The sequence below is a fragment of the Topomyia yanbarensis genome, chromosome 1 (assembly GCF_030247195.1).
Source record: "Topomyia yanbarensis strain Yona2022 chromosome 1, ASM3024719v1, whole genome shotgun sequence".
Taxonomy (NCBI): domain Eukaryota; kingdom Metazoa; phylum Arthropoda; class Insecta; order Diptera; family Culicidae; genus Topomyia; species Topomyia yanbarensis.
Genome location: NC_080670.1, coordinates 22,981,016 through 23,007,325, shown reverse-complemented (window position 1 = coordinate 23,007,325; position 26,310 = coordinate 22,981,016). Strand labels below are relative to the sequence as shown.

The 26,310-nt window shown below is 41.1% G+C and overlaps 1 protein-coding gene across 1 annotated transcript in view; it reads right to left on the bottom strand.

Annotated features, from left to right (window-relative positions):
• LOC131677095 (limbic system-associated membrane protein-like) overlaps positions 1-23,083 on the bottom strand; it is an 825,653-nt gene extending 802,570 nt beyond the window's left edge. Inside the window, exon 1 of the mRNA XM_058956682.1 lies at positions 21,423-23,083. The gene's annotated coding sequence lies outside the window, so the exon portion shown is untranslated. The remainder of the gene's footprint in view (positions 1-21,422) is intronic.
• Positions 23,084-26,310: the final 3,227 nt, after the last annotated feature.

Sequence of the window (26,310 nt, the reverse complement as noted above, 5' to 3'; positions counted from 1 at the left end):
AATAATAGTAAAAAAATAATCAAATATTATTGCTGCCTTTCTGGGCGCACTGCTTTCCGCTTCTCGTGTTTATCTTCTTTCTTGGTGGTGAGCAATGATCAGGTTTACCTACTGTCGCTTGCTGCTCAGTCCGTCTGCCCTCTCCCTCGCTCGTGTTTACGTCAATGTCTTCATCGTTGGAGCTTTGTTCGTCGCTGTTAGATTCTTGGTGCTCTTTGTGTTTTCGTGTGACTCTGGTATAGCTGTCTTCCTTCTTGTTTATTTCTCCCTTGCGTACGTTAACTATTGGCTTTGGGATACCGTGGAATATCGTTTGTCCGGTATGCATTTTTTGACCGGCTGTCTGTGGTGTATCAGTAGATGTCCAAGGCTGTTTGGTGGTGTGGGTTGTAGTAGATGAATTTTCTTTAGTTGTTTTGGCACATGGCTTTCCGTAGTGTGCCGTATTGTTACAAAACTGGCACGTGGGCGTCTGTCCAGGGTATGTGCAAAGGGTTCTTTGTATGTAGTTAACACCTTGCGATGATCTGGCCTCGAAATTTAAATAAGACGGTATAGGTTGGTTCAGTCGCAATCGCACAATCCGAACACCGTTGGGAATGCCAGCGAAAAAGTTTCTCCATGTGTCGTTAGAGACTGATTCCACTTCTCTTCTTTTCACTTCGACATGCATCTTTTAATATATTCCGTGCCAGTACGAGGTGCCAGATCATGGAGTTTTATTTCACTTAGATCGAGATCCATATACACGGGGATCTTGGTTTTGACGTTTTCATATTCGACGTCATGTTGCATGTTATTAGTACTACATTCCTGGTGTGGTGAAGCTGAACGTGTGAAACCTCTGTAAGATCAAGTTCCATTTTCACCTTGACCAACTGTTCCACCTCTCGCACTGAAGGTCTAAGACGGGTTTGCGAAAAACCAATCGCGTTATTAGTACTACATTCCTGGTGTGGTGAAGCTGAACGTGTGAAACCTCTGTAAGATCAAGTTCCATTTTCACCTTGACCAACTGTTCCACCTCTCGCACTGAAGGTCTAAGACGGGTTTGCGAAAAACCAATCGCGTTATTAGTACTACATTCCTGGTGTGGTGAAGCTGAACGTGTGAAACCTCTGTAAGATCAAGTTCCATTTTCACCTTGACCAACTGTTCCACCTCTCGCACTGAAGGTCTAAGACGGGTTTGCGAAAAACCAATCGCGATTGTGTTCTCCCGTAATGGGCGAAATTTATTTTGTTGTTCACTCATTTCACTCGAAGTTAGGTGCAACGGAACTTTCCTGTGTCTATATGTTACACGTACACGTTAGAATGGCGCGGCGCGGATAGTATTTTTTGTTTGTGTGCTGTTCGCAAACGGTGCGCTATTTGGCTTCTGATCTGTACGAGATGAGGAAGCAGACTGTGTTACGAGTTGTTCGAGGTGTTCCAAGATGGCTGGGCAATCCAAATGATCTCGCAAAGTATCAGCAACGAACAAAGCCCTTGCTGTATTCCTTCGAACAAGCAGGGCTTCCAAACTAATCAGCTTGTACCGGCTTTCGTAACTTGGCAGGCGGACGGCAACCTAGGAAGCGCAAAACGTAAAAAGCGTCGATGGACGGACTCAATTCTCTCAACTTCCCGTTGTTATAGTTTGGGCACCAAACTTCGCAGCAGAACTCCAGGATCGGTCGCGACATGGAGCAGTACAGCGATTTGAGACAATAAATGTTCGTAAATCGCTATCGTGAAGATGCATCCAGTAGACGGTAGTTATAAACAACCAGGTTTTTTTTCGTGAGAACGATATCACCGAGCACTTTTTTGGATTTACACACATACGGTTCATGTTACACCAGTCAGCGAAGGTTTCAAACTGTCGTTGGAGTAATCTACAATGAGAAGAAACATCTTGAGATCGTCAGCGAAGGACAGACGTGGAGTTTTCAGAACTAGATGAACGTCGTTGAAGTAAAGCAGAAACATCATCGGTCCCAAGGGACCTCCCTGGGGTACTCCTGACTTAGAATTAAATGTGGGTGTCTGACAATCTCCAATGACAACTACTATTTCTCGACCTGAAAGATAGGATCGAAACAACTGCAACAGACTACCGTTCATTCCAAATCTCTCCATTTTAGCGATTGTTATGGCATGGTTCACTTTGTCAAAAGCGGCAGATAGGTCTGTGTAGATAACATCGGTTTGAGCGCGACGTTCCATACTCTCTGTTATGTAGGATGTTAGGCAAAGCAGGTTAGTCGTTGTCGAACGCCCAACTTCGAGACAGCACTCACTGCAGTAATTCCACGGTAGTTATTGACGTTCCGCTTATTACTCTTTTTATGGACTAGGAACATGTTCGTGGACTTCCAGCAGGATGGAAAAATGGCAATAGATGCGTAGAAGTAGCGTCGTTAAAACGTCGATGTGCAGAAAGGAAGCCGTCAGGTCCCGGATTGAAACACGATTTTAGCCGAGAACAAACTCTGGTAATCATCGTTTCATTGACATCGATAGCGCTTAGAGTTTGGCTCACGACCGGAGCATGACTAACAGCGAGTTCGATTTGATCAACTGTTAAGGCTTCATCAGTTAACACTAGAGTGACAGGAAAAAAATGACCCCTATCGGCCCACCCCTGATTCGATTCCTAGTCCCACCAGGAGTTCTTGCACCAAATTTGAAGCAAATCGGACAGGTCTAGCTACCGGACCAACGTGCCTGAAGTTTGTATGAGATTTTTCGACAATTTACATGGAGAAAACCCACTAACTCGCATTTTTGCCGCTAGGTGGCACTGTATGCATCGTATTATCACTGTAAGTGAAAATAAGAAAGATAATTTAATTGTCTACAACTTTGTCGAAAGCTGCTAGTGAATCCGGATTTGTTAAAAGAAGTTATTAAATTTTTAGCGAAGTGATGTCTGAGTCAGTTTTCCATGGGGCCTAGCAGTGCATGGTTGTGTATCAGTACTCGATTCGCACGAACTAAACATTTTTGTGAAATAACCGTTAGATTTAGCTCAATAGTACGTTCAGAAGAATTGTAGTAAATAATAGGAGTCATGTTTCGGTTAAAAAATTTTGGTTCCGCATTGTACCGCATAGAGGGCGCCAACACTAACTTTTCAACGGATAGAGATAGAAATTAGGTGTCTTCCACAAAGTTGTAGAGCAGGCATTTTGCAATAATTCTTCCGAACATCTCGATATTATATCTCTTTTCTATGAAAAGTTAGTGTTGGCGCCCTCTATGCGGTCACATATGCAACTAAAATTTTCCAACCAAAACATAACTCGTATTATGTGGTATAATTCTCCTGAACATACAATTCAGCTAAATCTAACGGTTATTTCACAAACATGTATAGTTCGTGGGAATCGTGTACTGATACACAACCATGCACTACTAGGCCCCATGGAAAACTGACTCAGACATCACTTCGTTAAAATTTTAATAACTTCTTTTAACAAATCCGGATTCACTAGCAGCTTTCGACAAAGTTGTAGACAATTAAATTATCTTTCTTATTTTCACTTACAGTGATAATACGACGCACACAGTGCCATCTAGCGGCAAAAATGCGAGTTAGTGGGTTTTCTCCATGTAAATTGTCGAAAAATCTCATACAAACTTCAGGCACGTTGGTCCGGTAGCTAGACTTGTCCGATTTGCTTCAAATTTGGTTCAAGAACTCCTGGTGGGACTAGGAATCGAATCAGGGGTGGGCTGATTGAGTTTTCAAAATTTCAATATTTTTCTGGGCAGTCTAGTTAACACATTCGCGAATTTTTCCGAAAAATGTCTGCACATATCTTGGGATGTAGTAGCTGTGAGGCCATTGAAAGTCATAGATGACGGCAGTCCAGATTCCTTGCGCTGCTCATTCGCATATTTCCAGAAACGTTTTGGGTGCGACTTGAAATTACGCTGAATGTTTTGCTGATATCGAAAGAAACAATCCTGACTAGCTCGTTTATAAGCTGGTTGGTTTATATATGGTTGAGACTGACGTAATAGTTTCTAAGCGTTAAGTCTATTAAGTCTATGTTTCTTAATGGACATAAGCCGTCACATCGTGCTCGCTTGCCAAGGAGGGCCGGTTTGATGCTGATGAACTTTCTTCGGGACGTGCCTGTCAATAACATAACCGAAAGCGTTGGAAAATGTTTGAACTACGGTATCAACAGCTTCGGGGTCCAAAATATTTAACCAATCGATAGTGGAGAAGAAGTCTACGATACTGCGATGATCAGCTTTGTGGAAGTCGTATGAGACGATGACCGGAGGAACATTGTAATCGTGCGCCAGGGTGCGATCGGCCGTGGCGATCAATGGTGGGTGATGTGCTACTGGTTTCACTAGAGGAGAGAGAGAGCCATCACTACTGATGTAGCAGAAACCTGATCGCTGACAAAACAAAGATCAAGGTGGCGGTTATTCTCGTTGGCAATAGGAATAATTTGTAGTAACGTAGCTGAGCTGTAGCTGTCGAGAAGCCTGAGTGAAGAACGAAGTGATCGGAATCCGAGTAAATAAATCCATAGCGGGAAGATATCCACGAAATGCTGGGGATATTTAAATCTCGTAGTACGATGATCTCATCTACCGATTTAGCGTCTTCGAGGATGGTAATAAGTGAGCTGCAGTGTGCGTCAACATATTCGATGTCACGGACTCGGTCGGGTGGGACGTACAACGGCGCACTTACGGTCGCCAAGCTCGATTATCGTCCAGACCTGTTCGAGGCAATCCCAGCAAGTTTTCTTCACAACTCGTGCCTTCAAACTGCGATTAACTGCTACTAATGCGCCACCTCCAGTAGATTTACGGCTATTTCTAAGGTTCCGGTCGCAGCGAAAAACCTCATATCCAGTACCTGACTGGAAAGCGTGTCATAATTTAACCACGTTTCGACGAAGACGATGATATCAAAACTGTTATCGAAAACTGCAAGGCGATATTCCTCAACGGTTGAATTGATACCACCAACGTTTTGGTAGTATAGTAGCAGGTTGTCCCGTCGTTGTCCAAGGCTGGAAACGAAGAATTTTGAGGCAAAACAGAGCTCACAGATGCTTCATACTTGCCTGCTGTAGGTTCGCGGAAGACCCCTCGTCCCAACTCCACCACAGGACCGGGACTGCTGCTGGTCGCTGGCTGAAAGGGCTCGACTGTGATGGGGGGGGACTAAGCGCTTCCTCCTCAGCGCTCTCCTGGTGGCAAGTGTGCGTCCCGGTGACCGGGAAAACGAGAAACCGAGGGTTGTACTCATTGCAGTTGGGCTAGGTACCACCCCTGAACGGCTGCGGGTCGCTGGCAAGGATGCAAAATGCCTACCTTTTCCACGGCTGTAATTTTTCTGCCTACATTCTCATTTCTCTCTCGATGCTGCTGTAATTCGCTAGTGCAGGACGCCCAGCGCTGTACGGCTGCCTGTGTGTAAAGCAGTAACATGACAGAAAACTACTGTCCCCAGTACAGCCACCAGACGCGAGCGGTACAGCTTCGCTTTCCTTATTTTACATTTTTTAATATTTTCAATCTTTTTAATATTTTTATTCAAAAATGACTACAATGAATGCGGCTCATTTACGCCACGGCCTGCATCAACGCTTTCGTGTGCGGGACTCTCCCTTTGACTATGCAGAGAAAAATGTACAAAGCGAGAGAACAAACTTTACTACGCCACACTCTCACCGAGCAGTCGGAGTACAGCAGCAAAACAAAAATGTATTCTACTGCTGTACGGCAAAATGTACTCGGTTTGACTACTGTTCTGGCAAGAGCTGTAGTAATGCGTCGCTGTAGCGGGCTGTACGGCTTGTGCAAATGTAAATATATCGAAAAAAATGTAGTTTATCGGTACCGTTGGCATCCCTGGTCGCTGGAATGAAATGCGGTGTCTGATACCGATAGGAAGCTGGAGTCGAAGAAATTTTCGGTGCTAGAAGGTTTCGAAATAGATGGATACTTGCCGCAGTTTGAGGTTTGGAAGACCCTTTTTCCACTCCCGCACACAGAACCGGGACGACTGATCGCTGAAATAGCTGAACTGTGGCGGGGGGTCGAAGTCTTCCATAGTACAAGCGGCGGTGCATCTCAGAGGCCGATGTAACCTATAGACGAAATCTATCCTGTCTTTGCTGGACGAAGTTATATTCGCGAACCAGCACTCCAGTTGACCAAGTAGTCACTCTGAGTGCTACGTTCTTCGGTTCACTTGGAATCTCGACTCGGAAGAAAACAAAATTGAGCTTTGTGAGATTAGCATCCTTCTTAACCAACAAGATTACTTTGGGTGTATCGCTTATTCCCAGGTCATAGCGACAATATCATCCAATGTATGGTTCGGATCGAGGCGGCTTAGGTTGACCCAGAACTGTTCCCGCTCATCAGCAACTGTTCTTATTTCCCGTGTAAACAACATCACGAGCCAAACGAAAAATCCCTACAGAAAATCTTTGGTTTTACGCTTCAAATACACAAACCAACACAAAACTATGCAGGAGGTTGACACGGTGAACAGATCTTTTCGACTTCAACTTTATTCACACAAACAAAACACAACGAACAATCAAAACAGTACTCACGTCAGTGTGCACGATCAATCGTACTTTATGTAGATAGTAAATAGAATACAATAATATACTTTAAGAGCCCGAAAATCAGTACAGTTACCACTAATCCCCTATTGAATACTTTAAACGGACGTTAAAAATAAACTGGGCGCTAATTTTTGACAGTTCGCTTGTACTGTTTATTAAGTTGTTTGCTGGCACAGTTCATGTTTGACAATTGAATGCTTTACGGTGACGTCACAAATGAACTGAGTCTTCATTTTTGACAGTTCGCTTGTACTGTTTACATGGACTCAGAAAAATTCTTTACGATTTGCTTCGAGCGAATCTAGTCGTCCACAATTTGTAAACAGCACAATCGAACTGTCAAGAAATATGAGGTTAACTGCTTCAGTAAAGAACCTAATTCTCGGTTTACTTTGTCAGTTGCGTGAGTTCGAGTGCAAAGTGCTCATCTGTTACATTCGAACTCACGTAACTTCGATGTAAACAAACCACCGATAATTGTCAAACGAAGTTCATCCGTCTCATTTTGTGGGGTTATATCGGTTGATGTAAAACCTAATATGGATAATATTCTTTGCGATTTGCTTCGAGTGAATCTAGTCGATCACAATTTGTGATCTTATTGCTTTGAAAGTTGGATTTTTGATGCACTTCGCATTCACACTTTTTTCACGGCTGCCAAATGAAATTATATGAAATCGACAAAAAAATAACTTTTTCGATCAAATATATTATAAAAACCGGGATACTGGCAGCCATGCTAACTTAGCAACTACCCCCCCGGTCAGCGCGGCAAGCAGAAAGTTAGCAAAAGTTGAGCAAAGCGAAATTGATGCTGGCAGAGTTTCTGCGGATACGCGCGGAAATCTGACAGGGCTGCCAAACCAAGACTTACAGAAATGTAGCAGAGCGATCTCTGCCAGAAAATTTGCTCACTGGGCCAGTGAGCAATTTTCTGGCAGAGACCGCTCTGCTAGATTTCTATAAGTCTTGGTTTGGTAGCCCTGTCAGATTTCTGCGCGTATCCTGTCGGGTTAGTTGAGCTAGGGCGAACTTGGTTTCGCTCGCATTTTCTGGCAAATTTTGACAGGAACCGAGCTAAACCCTGGCATAACTCGGACATAAACTGTGCAAAGATCCTGGCAATTGCTACCTGGTAGAATTTAGCACGAATCAAGCAAAACATCTGACAAAGATGTGTCAGGAAGCGTGCAGAGATCCTGGCCGTACATTTCTGGCTCGATTCTGGACAGAGATGCCAGGTACTTTTTTCAAATGTCTGCAATAATAATTTTGAAAGTCTGGGGAAAACAAAAAATGTCAGGAAAGCTAGTGTAACCAAAAGCCTTTATATTCAAAAATCTGTAAATATCTGCAACCAAACTAAAAAATCTGCAAATTTCTGCAACCAAACTAAAAAATCTGCAAATATCTGCGTCATCCAAAAAATCTGCAGCTTAAATTAAAAGTCTGCGAATTTGCAGACTTGTCTGCAAATCTGGCATCTCTGATTCTGGATAAAAGTGAGCAGCATCGGTTGGTTTAACCGCTTCTGTCAAAAACGGATTTAAAAATAATGCTCGCAGAAACTCTGCCAGCATCAATTTCGCTTTGCTCCACTTTTGCTAACTTTCTGCTTGCCACGCTGACCGGGTACTAGTGTTTGTTTTGACACTTTTCAGTATCAATAATCTGTTAGGTCAAAGTAGTTGCACTTTTGATCACACTTTTGATTCATCGCACTTTCATACTGTGCATTTCAATTTGGTGGGAACTGTGCAATAAACAGTACTACTGAACTGTCAAGAAAAGTGAGGTTAACTGTGTCAGTAAAGAACATAATGTTATTATTTTTATCGGCAATTGGATATCCGAAAACCTTACCATAACCGATCTGTTATGATCGGAAAAAACGCGTACAGGTGCACGTTACATCGGCAACATTTTTCACTGTAGTTAAATTCCATTTCACATACCCAACAGGTAAAACGGTCCCCTCCCCGGCAAACAGTTAGGACTAGCAATTATCTGGAAATAGGAGATACCCTACACAAAAAAAACATCGTCCGAAATTGCAAATTGAAAAACGCCCGCAAAAAAAGCTCTGTACCTACGGGTTACTGGCAAAGGACTGCGGGCATCGGTAGCCGACCACGAGCCAGGTAGATATAAATAATTAAAAGAAGGCGAGCGGAGCGTGGTAGCGAAGAAAAAAAAATAAACGCCATTGCTGCTGCGTAACGCTGAAAAAATGCTTTTAATTAAGTTTTTGTCGGATTTTCCGGTAAGTGGAAGGAGAAAAGCGCAATTCACTCGTAATGTACTCGCATTTCTGACCGTAAACTAGAAAAGCGGAAAAAGCTGACTGGACCCGGGACTTGCTCAGCTGGGGGATGCGGAGGAGAGTGTGTATGTGTGTGTGTGCAATTTCGGTAGCGTGACTGCTTCTGATATATTTGCAAAGGGGTTTTCCATTAGCGGGAATAGCTGATTTGAAAGAACCCGATGAAGCTGGCTGGCACAATCAATGGAAAGCGAAACTGGAAAATGGACAATTATCGCTTTCGGATGGGTTTTTGTGTGCTCCCACTTTCAATTAACGCCCATTAGTGACTGTTGTCGGCGTTTCCCATCTCGGCGAGCTATAGTTTGTGTTTTGAAGGTTGAGCATTTCTCCCATATATTGGCCACGGCGATAGGTTCGTGTGTTCATGGAAGGCATCGTTGGTGACATTAGCTTTTGGAAAACCACAAGCTCTAAATTTAGGCGTCATATTGCCTCAATGGTTACCCAAACAGAACTTTTAACTGAAAGAAAATAGAGCTAAGACAAAATTTCAAACGATTAAAACACTTTTCAAGCCCATTTATAGTATTGGCTTTGATTTAGTTGTTCTTTCGAATCAATCTCATAAAACAAGCAATCCTGTTGTCCAAGCCAGTATTTAATTTTTCTTTTTAATTTTTTTGATAATATTGTTTTTACGGCTATTTTTTTCCGGTTACAATATTATCGAATTGTGTTGGAAATCGATTACAGGAAACTGCGTACAAGACAATTTACTTAACAATAACACTACGACCACATCCCTTAAATAAACACTTAAATATTTTCATGAACCATCTCCGAAATATTCGTTTCATTTAACTTCCAGTGCCTTGATCTAATAATAATCGATAAAATTATTACCTAATCCCCCTTCGCCAAACGCCAACGGGTATAAGCTAAATTACCGTTCAACACTTTTTGTCCGAGATCAACGAAAAAACCCGAGTTGCCACGGGAAATCTTCTATTTCCTCGTCTGCCCGACACTTCTCAACACCTTTAACCCAAAGCGACGGCGCCACGATGATGATGACACTTTTACCGACACCGAAACCACGGCGGGTGCTAAGGCACGCATCATTGTACCGAAAGAGAGAAAAAAAACACAATAGAACGGGGAAAGTCATACCATTCCGAACCTCCGGGTAAATATCCGCCGAATCAAGATACAATCATTGCGCCTAACGAAAAAAAAAAACGGACAAGCAACCGATAAAAACAAGATTAAATTCATTTCGCCCGAAGAGCAAGAACCAAAATTTTCTTTTCGAATTTCGATCCAAAACTTTCGAAACTCATCTCGATCCGGGCGGAAAAAGATATTAAGCCTCCGTCGTTGTCGTCGCGGAAAAGAAAAGGAAAAAGCTTACTAATTCGGAAAAAGGTTTCACCCGTTTTTTCCCCCCTGTCCTCTAACGGACTTCATTTTCGTTCGAACCCAAACTTCTCGCCACCGGCACCACGCTCGACCGGGACCGGGTTCCAATGTGTGGTGTGATTCCCTCTGACATGCCCACAGGCAGGACGAAGCAGAAACTTGCGGTAATGAACTTCTGAGCACGGTACCGGTTTTCCACGCTACCGCCACTGAAGCCGGCTGGAGCGCGATGATTTGCGAAAGGAAAACTTTTCAGCGTAGAAAAAAAAGCCGCCAGCTAGCTAGGAAATAGAAAGAAACTTGGATCGGGAGGGGGAGACTAAGTTTTTTCCTCGAAGAGGCAATCGATGATGACCTTTCGCTTCGGGAAACCCGATGTTTGTATATAAACCAGTTTATGGTTGCTAGTTTAGGAAGCGGTTATGGGAGGATTATCAGAACATGCCCTTTGGCTCAGTAACTCTACATACTTCACGTTCATTGAGGCATCTTCCGGCTGCACGTCAAACGAGTATATGGTCTTGTGATATAAAAATGCTACACTCCGATATCTGAGGCTAGATGTCATTCTACAATATGAGAAATCTCCTATGTAACGAAAGCAGCAGATGCTGGTGATTGGCGTATTAGTGCCATATTTCATCATGCGACTCTTACATCCAAGAACACCTTTGCGATTTTTACGCTTGAAATTTAAAATTTATTTGCGATTTTTACATTCTAATTGAAACGAGTTTTACGAAACATGTTCTGATCTTGCGACTTATATTTTCGTGCGCTCAAATGTCAAAGTAAGCTCAGATGCCATATTTCACATCATTTGGCCAATTTTAGACCCCCGCCCACTTCGCTTGAGTTATTTTCCTTCAAAAAGAGGTATAAATCGTAATTTTTTAAGCGCTACTTCAAAAGCTACGGCATTTAACCCTTAAATGCGCAATGTTGTTTTAAAACAATGCGAAAATCGTCTCAAATTTATGGCAGTAACGTATTGAACCTGTGACGCAAATTTTTACACAATTCGAAAAAAAAAATGATTTGAGTCTAATATTAATATATTTTTCCTCCATATTTTCGCAGAGTACCGATTTTAAAAAATAAAATTATCAATTAGCGAGGGCAAAAACTAGCTCATTCAAGAGTTTCTATTCTACGTCGCAAAATGCTTAGTGTGGAAGTTTTCCGTGACATAACTTATTGTCAGTTCCGACGTAATATGCACAACAAAAAAAGTCTTGTAACTTCACGTCTGACTAGATGCACATAAAAGGAGCGTCCCAATTCACATAAATTTACATATTTATATTTATTACATGTAAAAATGTGAGTTGTTCGACTTTTCCTAGGTCATTCAGTCTGAATTTTACAAATACAAATGCACGCGTAAGCGGAGTAAGGACCCAAATGTCTCAATAATTGAATGGCTGGCATCCAAAAGGGGCTGCAGGAAATTAGCATAGTTTTTTTTCCAAATTAGCCTTGTTTTTATTGTAAAAATACACGTTTTTATTAGTAGTTCATTGACTCATGTTGTCTAGAAAAAATAAGATCATTACATGAACTACTTTTCAATTCACGAGCATTTTCGTAATTCGACGGGGATAACCCCGGGGATGCCTAGAGTCCAAAAGGGACTAACCCACAATTCACACGTCCTTTCCTTATCTTTCGTTTTGGAGTTATGGTGTCTTAGACAAAGTTGTTGTGTGACATCTAGCGCTTCATTTATTTCATAGTAGTTCGAAATTTAGTCGCTAGGGCGGCACTGTTATCAACTTTTTAATGGAACGAGATAGAAAGATGGTGTATACGGCAATGTTGTAGGTCCTATCATTTTAAACATATTTTCTGAAAATACCAACTTTGTAAGTCCTACAAGTTTTGAAATGGGGTGGGCGTAGCGTATTGGTAAATCGATTGCCTTGTACGCAGCGCACCTGGGTTCGAGTCCCGACCCCGCACATAGGGTTAGAAATTTTTCATAAGAGATTTTTCTAACCCGAAGAGGCGAATGACCTTACGGTTAAAACCTCTATAATCGAAATAAAAAAAAAAAGTTTTGAAATATGGCACATTTTTTGAAAATAGGGGAACATGGGGAGACTCGACCAAGCGCAAAATTTTATTTTTGGCTATGGTGTCTTCTATTCGATTCTTAATTTTTTTTTTCAAAAATATTTTTATACTTGTTTCGATCCCTTAAGGTAATTTTAAAAGTTTGGAATGAAAAATCTTTTCCTTATAGAAAATGTAATATAGTTTTTTATCAAACCTTGTATGGACATATCTACTCGACTACTAATTACTATTAATGTACTAATATACCATCTTAATCTTTGTGAAGCGGTGAAATGATTTTACATAAATTGGAACATTGGAATAGTTATTACTAAAATTTGAAGGGCATTGAACGCAATAACTAATGTTGGGGAGACTTGACCAAGATTTTATGGGGAGACTTGACCAAGTGGCAATTAGCTGAAGAAAGATACAAAATTCCTGATATTTATTATGCTTTGGTATCTACTGTTGATGTTAATCACACCATAAAAAAATTCCACCTCAAACATAAGTCTTTATATTTTAGTATTAGTAAACAAAGTTAGCAATAGTAGGACTGATTTCGTGATGCGTGAACATGCAATGCAAGCAATACAGTTAATCCTTAAAAAAACTGCATAAAAAAAATCAAAATTTATCAAATGCAACCCTTTTATATTTTTTACTGCTACCTAAAGATCTCGACAATATGGAAAAAAATAATTACAGTATGTCAAAAAAAATAATTACAGTATTTTATGTAATTATTTTTTGTTGCGGTTTTCTAAAATTCTCTTGGTCAAGTCTCCCCACGCCTTGGTCAAGTCTCCCCGCGGTAAAGGGGGGCTTTGAACTAAAAAAACGATCTCAGAAAAACTTTTGTTTCAAAAATTAAAATAAAAATTCTGCAAAAAATCATGAAGACGTACAATAGCTTTGCACATTATATCTCAATGACTTTTGAGGGATTGAAGGCCTTTTTAGAGATTTATGCAATTTTAGCTGAAAACCTGGTCAAGTCCCCCCATGTTCCCCTTCAATATATTTCCTAAATAAAGTAGTAGTATTTGGAAATCGTAATTTCTGCACTCAACATTACATGAATATAATATTCGAGATATCGTTTAGGGACCATTCATAAATTACGTAACGCAAATATTGGCCAAAATTGACTCCCCCCTCCCCCCATGTAACAAATTGTCACAAATTTCTTCATCCCCCCCTCCCCTGTTACGTAACAAATTCTAAGAAAAATTGTTTTTTCTTCAGTGAAAACATGTTACGTAACAATCTAGCTAACTCCCCCTCCCCTCTATGTCACAACTTGTTGTACACCCTGCCCACCCTAAAAGCGTTACGTAATTTATGAATGGTCCCTTATTAGAATACGGTTCTCACAAACGCAAGCCTCATAGGTGCAACCCGGATTTAGCCGCGATCAAGTGTAAATGGATTGATCGTTTCATTCCATTTGCCATTCTTCTTACTCTCATTACGGTGCGAAAAGAACCATACTTCCGAAAGCATCTGACATACTCGCGCAATTGCACGCTGAAAGAAACTAGTACAAGTGCGTTCTGCTGGTTGAATGAGAACTTGAAAGATGGTGTTGGAATCACCAAAATGATGTAATCGAAGGTTTTTTCGTGGAATTTGACAGTGGGATATCTTGTACTTTATCATCTTTGGTAATGGGAGAACGAGAAGCAGAACGCGTGCACCAAAGAATCAGAACAGGTTGAACATATTCGTATATAACACAGTTGTTAAATTGTGTGCGTTTCCCTTCAACCAACCCACTGAGAAGTCCAAAAAATTGTTTCAAAATCGTTCAACACGGGTCCAACGATGGACGTTCGTTGAACGGTTATTTGGACGATGTCCAAATTGGTCCAACGAACGTCCTTCATTGGACGATTTTGAAACCAACCGTTCTTAGAGGGAATTCATTGATGTCTATTCGTCGAACAAGTGCACCTAATCGCAGTGAGCAGCTCAATATTGGAAGCTCATATTCTCCCTCACCGTCATTCTCTCATGTGCAGCTGGCACGTATATTCGTTTAGATCTAAGAGGTTTAGATATATCTTCTCTCGCTCTGCCTGCTTATTGCGTTTCGATGACGTAGTGGTAGGTAGTGATGGGCGCAAACGCGTTTGGTACAGTGTATATATGGGTTTCCACTCAATGAATTTGTCCGTGGCTAGGGGCATACGTCGTTCATTCGCTATCTCTGCTATTTCATGCAAAACTCAACTGCGTATATTTCTGAGAATGTGTCGTTTTCACCTTTTTTAAAAATATCGCTACCGAGAAATATTTTAATTCTAAGTGTACGCGAATGTGAGAGGCGAGTTTTTAGTTTTCGGCTGCTTGGACAATGATAGACAAGTTTGTACAATTCCTTGGTCAAAGCTTTCAAAGCATATGCAACCCGTGCACCAAGTGAAGAGACACAATAATCTAGAACGGCTTTCATTCAAGTTCTGCTCTCAGTTCTGTAGTGACGTTTTGCAACCAATTCGAATTTAAATAAGTTGAATTGAATGAGATTAGTCGCAATGTTGCTGGAAAGTCGAATAAATACTATTATTAACCCACTATCATTAATGGAATTCGACTTGTACAGTCTACGAGTTTATTCATTTTCGTTCTGTAAGCGGTATAAAATTTGTAGTTTCTACTGCCAAAATATCAGTTTTAGTACTTTCAAAGAAAAACGGATTTCACAGTGTTGGTCCATGATGAATAGGACAACGAATGTTATTGAGGTCCTTTTTCTAAACGATCCATTGATGAAAAATTATTTCTGACGACTATCCATTCCTCGGCCAAAAATGTATTGCTTGAAGAAGTCTTTTACCAGAGGAGACAAAACTGTTACAAGAAATTGAAGTCTGCGTATGACGCCAAATGGCTATGCAGAAAAACTACAAAAACTGTTTTGCTGGTCCTGTTTACTTTTGCAAGGAGCCTTGAAAAAATATTTGGAGCAGAGCGGGGTATAATGATTTCAATCATTTGTCATCCGCTGTCGAAACTCACGCCGCTTTGCGAGATCATATCGACAACTCAATAAAGTATCTCACCTTTGGGAAAACATGCATTGGTGGATCATTGGATCATGGTCGAGAAATACGACGAATAAATCATAATGCATTTGTTAGGAAAAACAGGAACGATTTGAAGTCATTGATTGAGGTAGTTTGTTTTTTAGGTGCGCATGGATTAGATTTTCGTGAGTATGATGAGTCAGAAGGATAGTCGAATCGTGGCAATTCTAAAGACTTGTGTTCCTTTGTCGCGTCATGAGATTTGACACTCATCAATCGTATCATCGATGAAATAGATGTCCGATTTCCTGATCTTTGTGAGCTGAAGTACATAACGTTGCTCGACCCAGCGAAATTTAAAGAGCTTTTCCAAAACACCAACTTGATAACCTCTCTGTGCTCGTTTCTCTGGAAACGGCAAAAATAAGCTAATTAATTTAAAGTGTTAGTCACAAAAGGTGAATTTAAAGGAAAATTCGTGACTGAGACAAGCGCGTGGATAATCGACAGTGGTATGGAAGACGTTTTTTAATGTAGAATACATTTAAGGTTTCAATATAGGGGTCCCGTTTCAAAATATCGGCCGCGGCGCCGCGTCAGATTTTGAACGTTAATAACTTTTATCATACTTAACAGAATGATTTGATTTTTAGGGCAATTTGTTGCAAATATGTTCCTCTATGCTGTATTAAAATTTGAAGTATGTATAACATGTACTAATAACAAAAAAAAATGTGTTTTGAAAAATCTTTCGAAAACGACTCGGAAAAGTGAAAATTTTCAGCCCATCCCGCACAGAGCCGTCGTTATGGTAGACCAACCGAACAATAAAATAATGAAAAGTTTATATATAGGTCCACTATATGTTTGTTCGTATGGTTATTCGCATTGGGTTGCTTGACGAGAGCACTTGGTGGGGGAAAGACGGCATATTCCTTTGGTTAGGCCATTAGAAGCCGGACGGAAAGGAAAGGCTCATGCACGGCACGAGAACGAGGGAGAAAGCGATAGTAGTGCATATTAGCGCGATTATATAAATATCTGTCGGTCGGTTTTTCTCATCATTCGTATTCGTTCAAGCACTAGCAAGCAGCCAGTCCACCGAAGAAAAGCAGTCGGCGATGACGACGGCGGAAAAAGTGCCCCAGCTACTGGTGACTCATCGCAACCCGATCAGGAACTGTCGCCCTGCAAGAATTTCGCCCCAACTAAAGGGCAACAGAGTAGGCTATCGTTCCAGCGTCTGGGTCGTGAGATTGTGCAGGACTGCAAAGTCGAGCTACGCTTACAAAGCTCAGTCGTAATGATGCCCCGAGAAGCCAACGATGCCTACTTGGTCGGTTTGTTCGAGAATGCAAAATAGTGCTTTCTAGCTCACCGTGTCCGCGGGGAGTGCGTCTGAATTATGCTCCCGCAATAAAACAATAAACGGTTCTTTACAGGACCAATTAATTGTGTTCTAATAAGAGTTCAACTGAAATTTACATTTTATGGTGTATAACAAATAATTTTCAGAAAGCTATATAAGAAATACGATGTGTGGAAAGAAAGAAAGAGAATTTAAATTATCTTCTCTCGCTCGTTTCCGTGCACTGCTTTTCCATTCCTTTCTGCTGCTACTACCATCATAACTAAAACGAATGTGCGTGTTCCCCCACCATCTCATGACCAGTGTTGCCACAATTGCATGTCGCTATTACAATTTGAATTATTTTATTGATCCTCTCTAGTATTGATAAAATATAGAACGTGCAAAGTACACTAGTCGCATGCTTTTATTCGAACTTTTTGGCAGCCTCCGTTGATTAACTGCATAAATCGATTTGTTTGTGCAGCTCCTTGTTAGTAGCAAACTAAATAGCCTTTATCAGCGCTAACAAATAACACGAAAGAATTTAAATTTGTGAAAATCTTTTCCTTCCTTCTTTTCAAATCTGCAACATTCTTTGAAAATATTGTTGGAATGTTGTTATTGAAAAACTGAACATGCAAGTTTGCTAGCACTGGCCACTAGATTGAAGGCGATGGAAAGACAGAATATTCGTTTTGGTTATGCTAGTATTGGTAGCCGAACGGAAAGGAAAGGCACAGGAATGGCACGAAAACGAGCGGGAGAGCGATAGTAGTGCTTTCTTGTGTTTTCATATATGAATATTGGTCGGTCGGTTTTTCTCATCATTCGTATTCGTTCAAGCACTAGCAAGCAGCCAGTCCACCGGAGGAAAGCAGTTGGCGATGATGACGGTCCGCAAAAGTGCCCAGCTACTGGTGGCCCATCGCAACCAACTACCGATCAGGAACTGTCGCCATGCTAGTATTTCGCCCCAACTATAGGGCAACGGAGCAACTAATCCGCTGGCTAACATTCCAGCGTCTGGTTCGTAAGGTTGTGTATTACTTCAAAGTCGAGCTACGCTTACAAAACTCAGCCGTAATGAAGCCACTGATGCCTACTTGGTCGGTTTGTGGGAGTGGGCGTAAATTACAATAAAAGCAACGGTTCTTTTCAGGACCAATCAATTGTGTTCTAGTGAGAGTTAAACTGAAACTTTTATTTTAAGGTGTGTAGCAAATTTTCAACAAGCAACATAATACGTTGGGTGGAAAGAAGTAGCTTGCACACGGAACAAAAATTTAAATTATCCTCTCGCTCGCTTCGTGCACTGCTTTTCCATTCCTTTCTACTGTTATTATCAGTATTACCAAAACGAATGTGTTGCTGCATGTGTTTAAGAGAAACGTTGAAGTCGCATGCTTCTATTCAAGTTTTTTGGCAGCCCCCGTGAACTAACTGCATTAAATGATTTTTTGTGCAGCTCCGTGCTAGTAGCAAACAAAATGGCCCTACCAGTGTCTGATTCGTGAGATTGTGCAGGATTTCAAAGTCGAGCTAAGCTTATAAAGTTCAGCCGTAATGGTACCCGAAGAAGCCAGTCTTGTCGTTTTGTTCGAGGCTACAAAACAGTTCGCCAGGCACGTAACTATCATGCCAAAAATATCCAACGATCCAGCGCATCACCATCAACACCAACGCCGATACCAAAGGTTCTTTTCAGAACCACCATTATTACCATAGAGAATTATTTGAAAATTTCCCATTCAAACGTGATTCTGTTGAATATTATTAGATTTAAATTAACGTCTCGAATTGAAATCACGACGCTCCGGTTATGTGACAGACATTACCCACCCATCTTTTTTATTGTGACCACGACACCCCATTTCAATATTTCTGAATGAACAGAAGGTCGAGTTTGGAAAGTTTGTAACTTTCATTGTACTTAACCAAATTACACAATGTTCGCACTAATGATTCAGAAATATGATCAGGAATCTTCTGTTAGATTTGTAAGTATGTATAATTTACATGAATAAAGAAAAATTGATTTTCAGGAATCAATTATTATCTGTTCTTCCATTGGCCAGTACTACGCGACTTCCTCATGCTAACAATTAATTTCATCGTTAGCCATCTCCCTCACCAAGGCCAACAACGCCAACAAAACCGGTCCTTTTCAGGACCACCATCATTTTTGTAAAGAATAATTTGAAATATTCCTCGCCCAAATCAGCTTTTGTCCGAAAATCCTAATGAGTATCAACATATTTGAAGAACGTGTTCCTTATGTATTCTACATCTCTCCGGTTATGTCGCAGACATTACCCACCCATCTTTTTTTCGAATTGTCTCGATTATCAAGCCTAGTATTGACTCTTCCATCGACGACTGCTTCCGTCGAGAGTACTTTTCCGTGCATCGACGCATCAAAAATCATTTGCGATCAACTGTGGGTGAGGAGTGCTTGAAATGATTAATGTTAATGACCATTGGAAAAGATATATTCTATATAACTTGCAACAAAAAACTCGCTGTACGACGATGTGATCGATCTTTTTGCAAAACGAGCTGATAGACATATTAATTAAAAGAAAAACAAATAAAAAATATTTGGATTTTGAAAAATATATGCTATCTTGTTTCGTTGACCGTAATCTGAATGTGTAATACTGGGAGCAATTTTGAACAGTGCACAGGGGAAGAAAATGTTCACGAGTCGCCACTGATAAAATGTTTGTCATTGATCATGTCGAAAACAACATTTTTCTCCATTTTATTGTCCTATATTTTCGCTCGATAACAAACATCTAAATAAAGGTCGAGAGTTATGCCGTATCGTTTCTATCTAGTGCGGATCGAGCTTGCAGAAAAATGAGCAGAACAATCTGAACTCTAAAGCTTTTATTCAAAACGACATATCTACAATGGACTCTCTCTGTGCTTACTTTCTCTTTCGATTTTTACGGCGTCACTGCAGCATATTTCACTTATTTTACAGTACAGCGAACTCGAAGCGGATAAGCCTCTTGGTATGCTGCTACTAAGAGTGAGTTTGTTGCATCCACGACCTCAGCCAAGATACTTGGAGATTCAATCGCTGGAAAATCCCCATGAAACATAGTCGCAAACCCTTTTCGTAGAGGTCCCGGTTCGTATATTTGGCCACAGTATGATACATCCCTTTTAAAATCATCAGAAGGAAAATATGCTGCACGATAGACGTATTTCCTGTTTATGTTATCAGCAGTCATAACACTGGTATCAATCTCCTAGTGGACCACAGCCGGTCATAGGCTGATATAAGGTGAACGCATAAGGTTTTACTCCAGGTTTTAGTGACTGTCGTTTTTTATGTCCCTAATGATGAGTTTGGGGTAGTTTTCCATATTAAAAATTTGGTGTTCGGAGCGGATTTCTGAAATTTTGATTTCTCGGGTTCGGAAACTCTTCGGTTCGATTCGGGTTCGAAAAAAATGCAACCCGACCATCTATAATGCACACAGATCGCTTCGAAATTATTAGCATTTGGAGGGGTATAGAAGATAAACTATTCCGAAACTGCAATTATTATCTATTTTTAATTCATATTAAGGCAAAATAACACAAATAGCAGCAGTAAATATTGTTGACCAATATTCGACCCCAGCTGCTCTTCTGTGTACCGTTTGAGTAATAAAACTAATTTATATAAAAGTGTTTTCATAGAACCCTCAAAAAGTCGCGAAAGATTGTTGTCAGCGAGACGTAGTTCAAGGCAAACTGGCGTTCTGGGGTGAGGAAAGTGTTCAATTAAATGAATTAGGCTGTGACAAACTTGACGGAAGGCCCTGTAATTCGGATTCGCTTGAGGAAGCTTGAGTGAATATTTTTTCTTTATTTTGTTCGAAACATGATTTGATTTTCTTGTTTGACCAATTTGTGCTCGTAATAACCTGTATTCAATGTACAGTTTGCAAGAATCCTGTAAATTTCCATTGAGTCAAATGTAACAAAAATCATCCATAAAATATACCGGAATGTTACGTGCGATATGATAATTACACGGCCATAGCGTTAGTAGAAAAAATGGCAACCGGTAATACTGGGAATTCAAACCGACAGCCGGCAACCAGCTCACCAAACTTTCTCTACTAACTGGGCCATACCGACATACAGCTGCTTGGTCGAAAAATCGCATACATAATCTTCATCGGAGTGATATCTATCACAGGCTCACCGAGTTTCTTGCCGTAATTTTGCACGTTACAGTATGTATTTTTAGAGCAAATAGCAAGCTACGGCGGGTAGCCTAGAACAAAGTTTCAATAGCCTACCGCTCGCCAGCATATATTTAAACTAACCTAGCCGCCTTTTTGTTCACTGGGTTACGTCAACTGCAATATTATGTTCTACTGTGCTAAACCATACCATTAAATCCAATAATTAAGATGCTTTTTGTAAAGCATGATAAGTTCATTTCGAAAGATGGCAATTGTCTTGTATGCTTAGAGATAACAAATGTAAACAATTCAGAAGTTCATGTTAGCTTTGCTTTCAGTTGGAAATTATTTGCTCCATTTAAAATTGAACCAGTGCACGTACATACAAAAACGGGAAACACTCGTAAATTATTTCCCACTGAAATCCTTCAAATTAAAAAAAAAATATCCCAGGCACACGAAACATGCTTAAAAGTTTCAACCAGTTAAAAGATCGGATCCTTACGCTTTGCTTCCAGCTTGCTGCACACGAACTCTCCCCAGCGGCTGGCGCCTCGCTTCAGCGGCCACACCGGATCTCGCCTTCTCGAACAACGGAATGCACAGCAGCAGCAACGAATGATGCCTTTGTTTCTATTCAATAAAATGTTAATCCTCTTTAGACAATCCTTTCGCCGGGTTGCTGCCTCACTGACTACTGCTACTGCTGCTGCTGCTTCGCCCGGCTCCGGCGAGGTATGCCGCACTGATATATCGCGCACTTTGGCACAATTACACAAACGCACACTAGAGCGCCAGAAAGCTATTCACCGTTGGATTTTTTGGCTCTTTCAGTATTCGAGATCTTTTATTCAACGATTTCAATTTGGAAATTCTTTTGCTCGGTGGCGTGATTTTTTATGCTTCCCTACTTCTTCTTTTTTTGGCACACTCACTTTCGCATTGACATTCCCGTATCTCCGAACGTACGTCGAATGAGTCGGAATCTGTGTCACTGTGCTGCGGGGAGGGCAATATTTTTTTTTATTTGGCTATTACTGCTGTTGATGGTGCGTCTGAATGAGCGGCAACACGGAGACACACAGATATATACTCTTCACTGGTTGGCAGAGTCCCTGCTGGCGGTTTTGTGGGCTCGAAACTACTGAGTCTGGCTGTACACAGCAATCACTGCAATGCAATAAATATACACACCGATACTCTATCCACAGGAACCCGGATAGAAATGCTAGTAGTCAGAACAGGGACAATTCCTCTTTCCACAGCGCTACGAACGATTTAAGCACTAAAGCTCACAATTTGTTGTTTTTATTTAATTCTATTCCCCCGCTTGATGCACTTTACAAATTTTACTCTACTTTTCTGTTTATATAAACTTCTAGCAGGCAAAATGCACAGAGTTTCCACTCGCTCTAACCGGCGGAGCCCGCCTCGGAGGTAGGCAAGCTCACACACAAGGACACGTGCATAAAGCAACCGAATTCGTTTCCGGTCTGGTGGTATGCAAACTAGTACAGAATATAACGATGCACAGCCCACGACCTTATCACTGCTTCCACTACTTTATTTAGGCAAGCGATTTATTTTCCCCCTGCCAAGCACTTTAAATTTGACCGACTTTTAATACACCGCAACAGTCGCGTGGAAAAAGGTCAAACCGTTACAAGCGGTTCATTGACGGATCGGCGAATCGGGATCCTGGCAGCGGTAACAATTTATCATCTTCACTGATTTCCGAGGGAAAAAAATCAACACATCCACACTTCGCCGTACGTGAGGACTGCTAGCGTCCTACTCGGTACTGCTCACTTTCGCACTCTCATCACGCTATACATATATTGGAAGCTTGCCTTGGACAGGCGACTTTACGACACGGACAAAAATAAAAACACGGAAAATCTCAGCCAGAATAATTTATCTCACCCGAGCACTCCCAGCACACTCTATGGGAAAATCGATTCCGAAGCGGAAAATCTTTTCGGCAAGCGATCCTTCTTTCTTCCCGAAATCAGATCAAGGTTCTACAGTTTAATCTCGTCAAACGATTGTACCGTTTTCGGCTAAACCACCAATCACACACGAGAAATGGTTTGCAGCAAATCCTCCTCGAATCGCGCACAGGATGACAAAATCGGCTGAAAATCTGGCGCAAGATGCTCACATATCGCTCGCACGGAAAATACTGAATTTTCCCGTTCACCCACTGCTACAGCGAGCCCAAAGGATGTGCCAAAATCGCGACACGAACGAGATCCAGCCTCGGTAACTCGACTCGGTAGCACACAACAATAAACAGATCCTGGTGGCCGGTGCTGCCGTGCGTGAACGTACTCCCGTGCTCGGTCGGGTGGGATCGGTTTTTTCCGCGGTACTGCGTCGGGAGTTTTTTCTCTTTGTTCTCGCTGATCTCACGATTTGTGGGTGAGAGTGAGTGTTGTGCCGGAGAGTTTCGCATGGAAAATAAGCGTTGATAAGGGCGACACAACATCGTGCTCACTTCAGCTACTGATAAAACGCTAAAGAGTAAAGAAAAATAAAAGAAAAACAAGAGAGTGAGTGACATCAAGCTCACGCGGGGTGACACTCACCGCTTCAAAATTGCTGCACCACGTGACAGCGAAGAGTCCAAGGTGTCTTGCAACATGTGAGCGATCGAAACAAACTGAGGCTGCAACATTTCGTCGCACATGTTCTCTCCTGAATATACCGGTTGGAGAGTGAGTGCTTTGTTGAATCCGTGAACGGTTAGAGCGTTTGTCCCTAAATTAGATGTTTATTAGAGAAAGAAACAGTAAAAATAAATATAAAATAGGTCCTATTACAGCTACCCCGCCCAGTGTCAAAGGATGAGATGAAATGTGAGTTATGTCGTTTTTGCTTGAGCCCAAAACGTCAGGTTCTAACCCCAACCGCTGTTAGTTCATTGACTTATCCAGTTGCGTTGGTATTTTGCCGTTTTGACGTTTAAATTGGGAGGAAAACAAATCGTTTACACGGAGAATTGGGAGGAAAACAAACCGCTTCTGGGCTTAAGGGGAGGGCGGTAGTATAAAAATGCAAGATCTCAGTGTGCGTATTTTAAACGTCAGATATCTCAATACATTGTGACAGCAGTTGGGGTTAGAAACTGATTCAGTTTCGCTTCAAGCAAAAACAACATTATGGAGCAATCGCCAGTGGGTGTCATGGGACAAGGAAACGGATAAAAAGGATGTAGTATGGCGTTGCTTAAGGCTCAAGTTACCTTTTTTGAACATGTGGTAGAATTGAACGCTTGGTAGTATGTGTACACGCAGAAAAAATTAGCATATTTAAACCAAAAATATGTGTTATTGAATCCAATCATTTATTGTTTATCACTTTAACAAACAAACTTATTGGTTTGAAAATATTTTTTTATTAGAACAACAACAAATTTTTGCTTTCAATAAATACATTTTTAGTATCAATAATTTTCTTTTAATTTCAATAAAATAATTATTATAATAAATTCCGAGAAGTCGACTGCGACAAAATGTTTTACACTGACGGATCAAATCTCGATGGGTCCACTGGCTTCGGTATCTTCAACAATACTATCACCGCTTCATTCAAGCTCAATGATCCCGCTTCAGTTTACGTCGCAGAGTTAGCTGCAATTCAGTACACCCTTGGGATCATCGACACTCTGCCCACAGATCACTACTTTATCGTTTCGGACAGCCTCAGCTCTATCGAGGCTCTTCGTGCGGTGAAGCCAAAAAAGCAACTCCCGTATTTTCTGGGGATGATACAGGAGTCCTTGTGTACGTTATCTGAAAAATCTTATCAGATTACCTTTGTTTGGGTTCCCTCTCATTGTTCTATCCCGGGCAATGAAAAGGCCGACTCATTAGCAAAGGCGGGCGCATTAAATGGTGACATATACGAAAGACCAATCTGCTTCAACGAATTTTTTAGTATTTGTCGTCAGAGGACGCTCAACAGTTGGCAAACCTCGTGGAGCAACGGGGAACTTGGACGATGGCTACATTCGATTATCCCAAAGGTATCAACGAAGCCTTGGTTCGGGGGGATGGATGTGGGTCGGGATTTTATTCGCGTAATGTCCCGACTTATGTCCAATCACTACACCATGGATGCGCATTTGCGGCGTATTGGGCTTGCGGAGAGTAGTCTGTGCGCTTGTGACGAGGGTTATCACGACATCGAACACGTTGTCTGGGTGTGCGCCGGGTATTGTGACGCCAGGTCTCAGTTAAAGGAATCCCTTCGGGCCCGAGGTAGACCACCCAATGTCCCAGTCCGAGATATGCTGGCAACTCGTGATTTCCCCTATATGTCCCTTATTTATACCTTCATAAAAACGATAAATATCCCAATTTAGCCCCTCTCTTTTATTTCTCGTTTTTAGAGTTTCCTCCTGCCTTGTGGAACCGATCAGCTCCAGAGTGCCACTATGTAACCGCCGTCGCCCTTACCACTACTCCTGCATAGAAGGAAACTGAAGCGAGAGCGACTCGAGTTCCGATGAGTTTTGAAGGATTCCCCGCGTGTCCGAAGAATACCATCCGCCAATCCGGTACTCGACGACTTACTAGACTGAGGCGCAAATTTGTTTCGCTGATCCCCCTTCCCCCCCCCCCCCCCCCCCCGTTCGAGCGAAAGTTGCAAGTTTTGCTCTTCTTTCCCTGTCTCTCCCCTGTCCTTGATACAACTGCTGCTACACTGATGCGGAAATAAGCCACCCTCTGAATATCTTGACCAAGCATAAGTTTTAGTTAAAAAATTCAAATTAGTATTCTGTATTCCTAGTTTTAAGATAGCTATAATTTTTACTCTTTATTGAAACTCTTGTCCTCCATCTTGTAAATAGAATTGAATCCCTAGTTTTAAGATTTCTGTGAAGTTTCTCATAAATATTTGTTCCCCCTTTTGTGTACTAAACTATATTGTTAGTTTTAAGATAACCGTAAAATATTTCGTAAAATACTATTACTCCCCCTCTTGTATATCAAAGTGAATCCCTTGTTTTAAATTTTTTCATAAAAAAATCTTTTGGCCCTCTCTTGTATATTGAATCTTATTTCTAGTCTTAAGATAGCTGAAAACTTTTTTTTTCCTTTGTAAAAAAAATATTTCAACATTGTAACCTCCTAGTTTTAAGATATCCAAAATGTAAAAACATAAGTATTTGGCACCGCCAAGCTAACGCATTTGTGCCTATCAAATAAACGAAATGAATAAAAAAAAAAAAAATAAAATAATTATTGAAAAACGGAACGATAATTTTGTTTTATTGAAACAATAAATAAATTTTATTGAATTCAATAAATAATTTTATTGTCTCCCGACCAATAATTTAATTTATTGAATTTAATGCATAATTTTATTGAACCTACAAATCTTTTTTC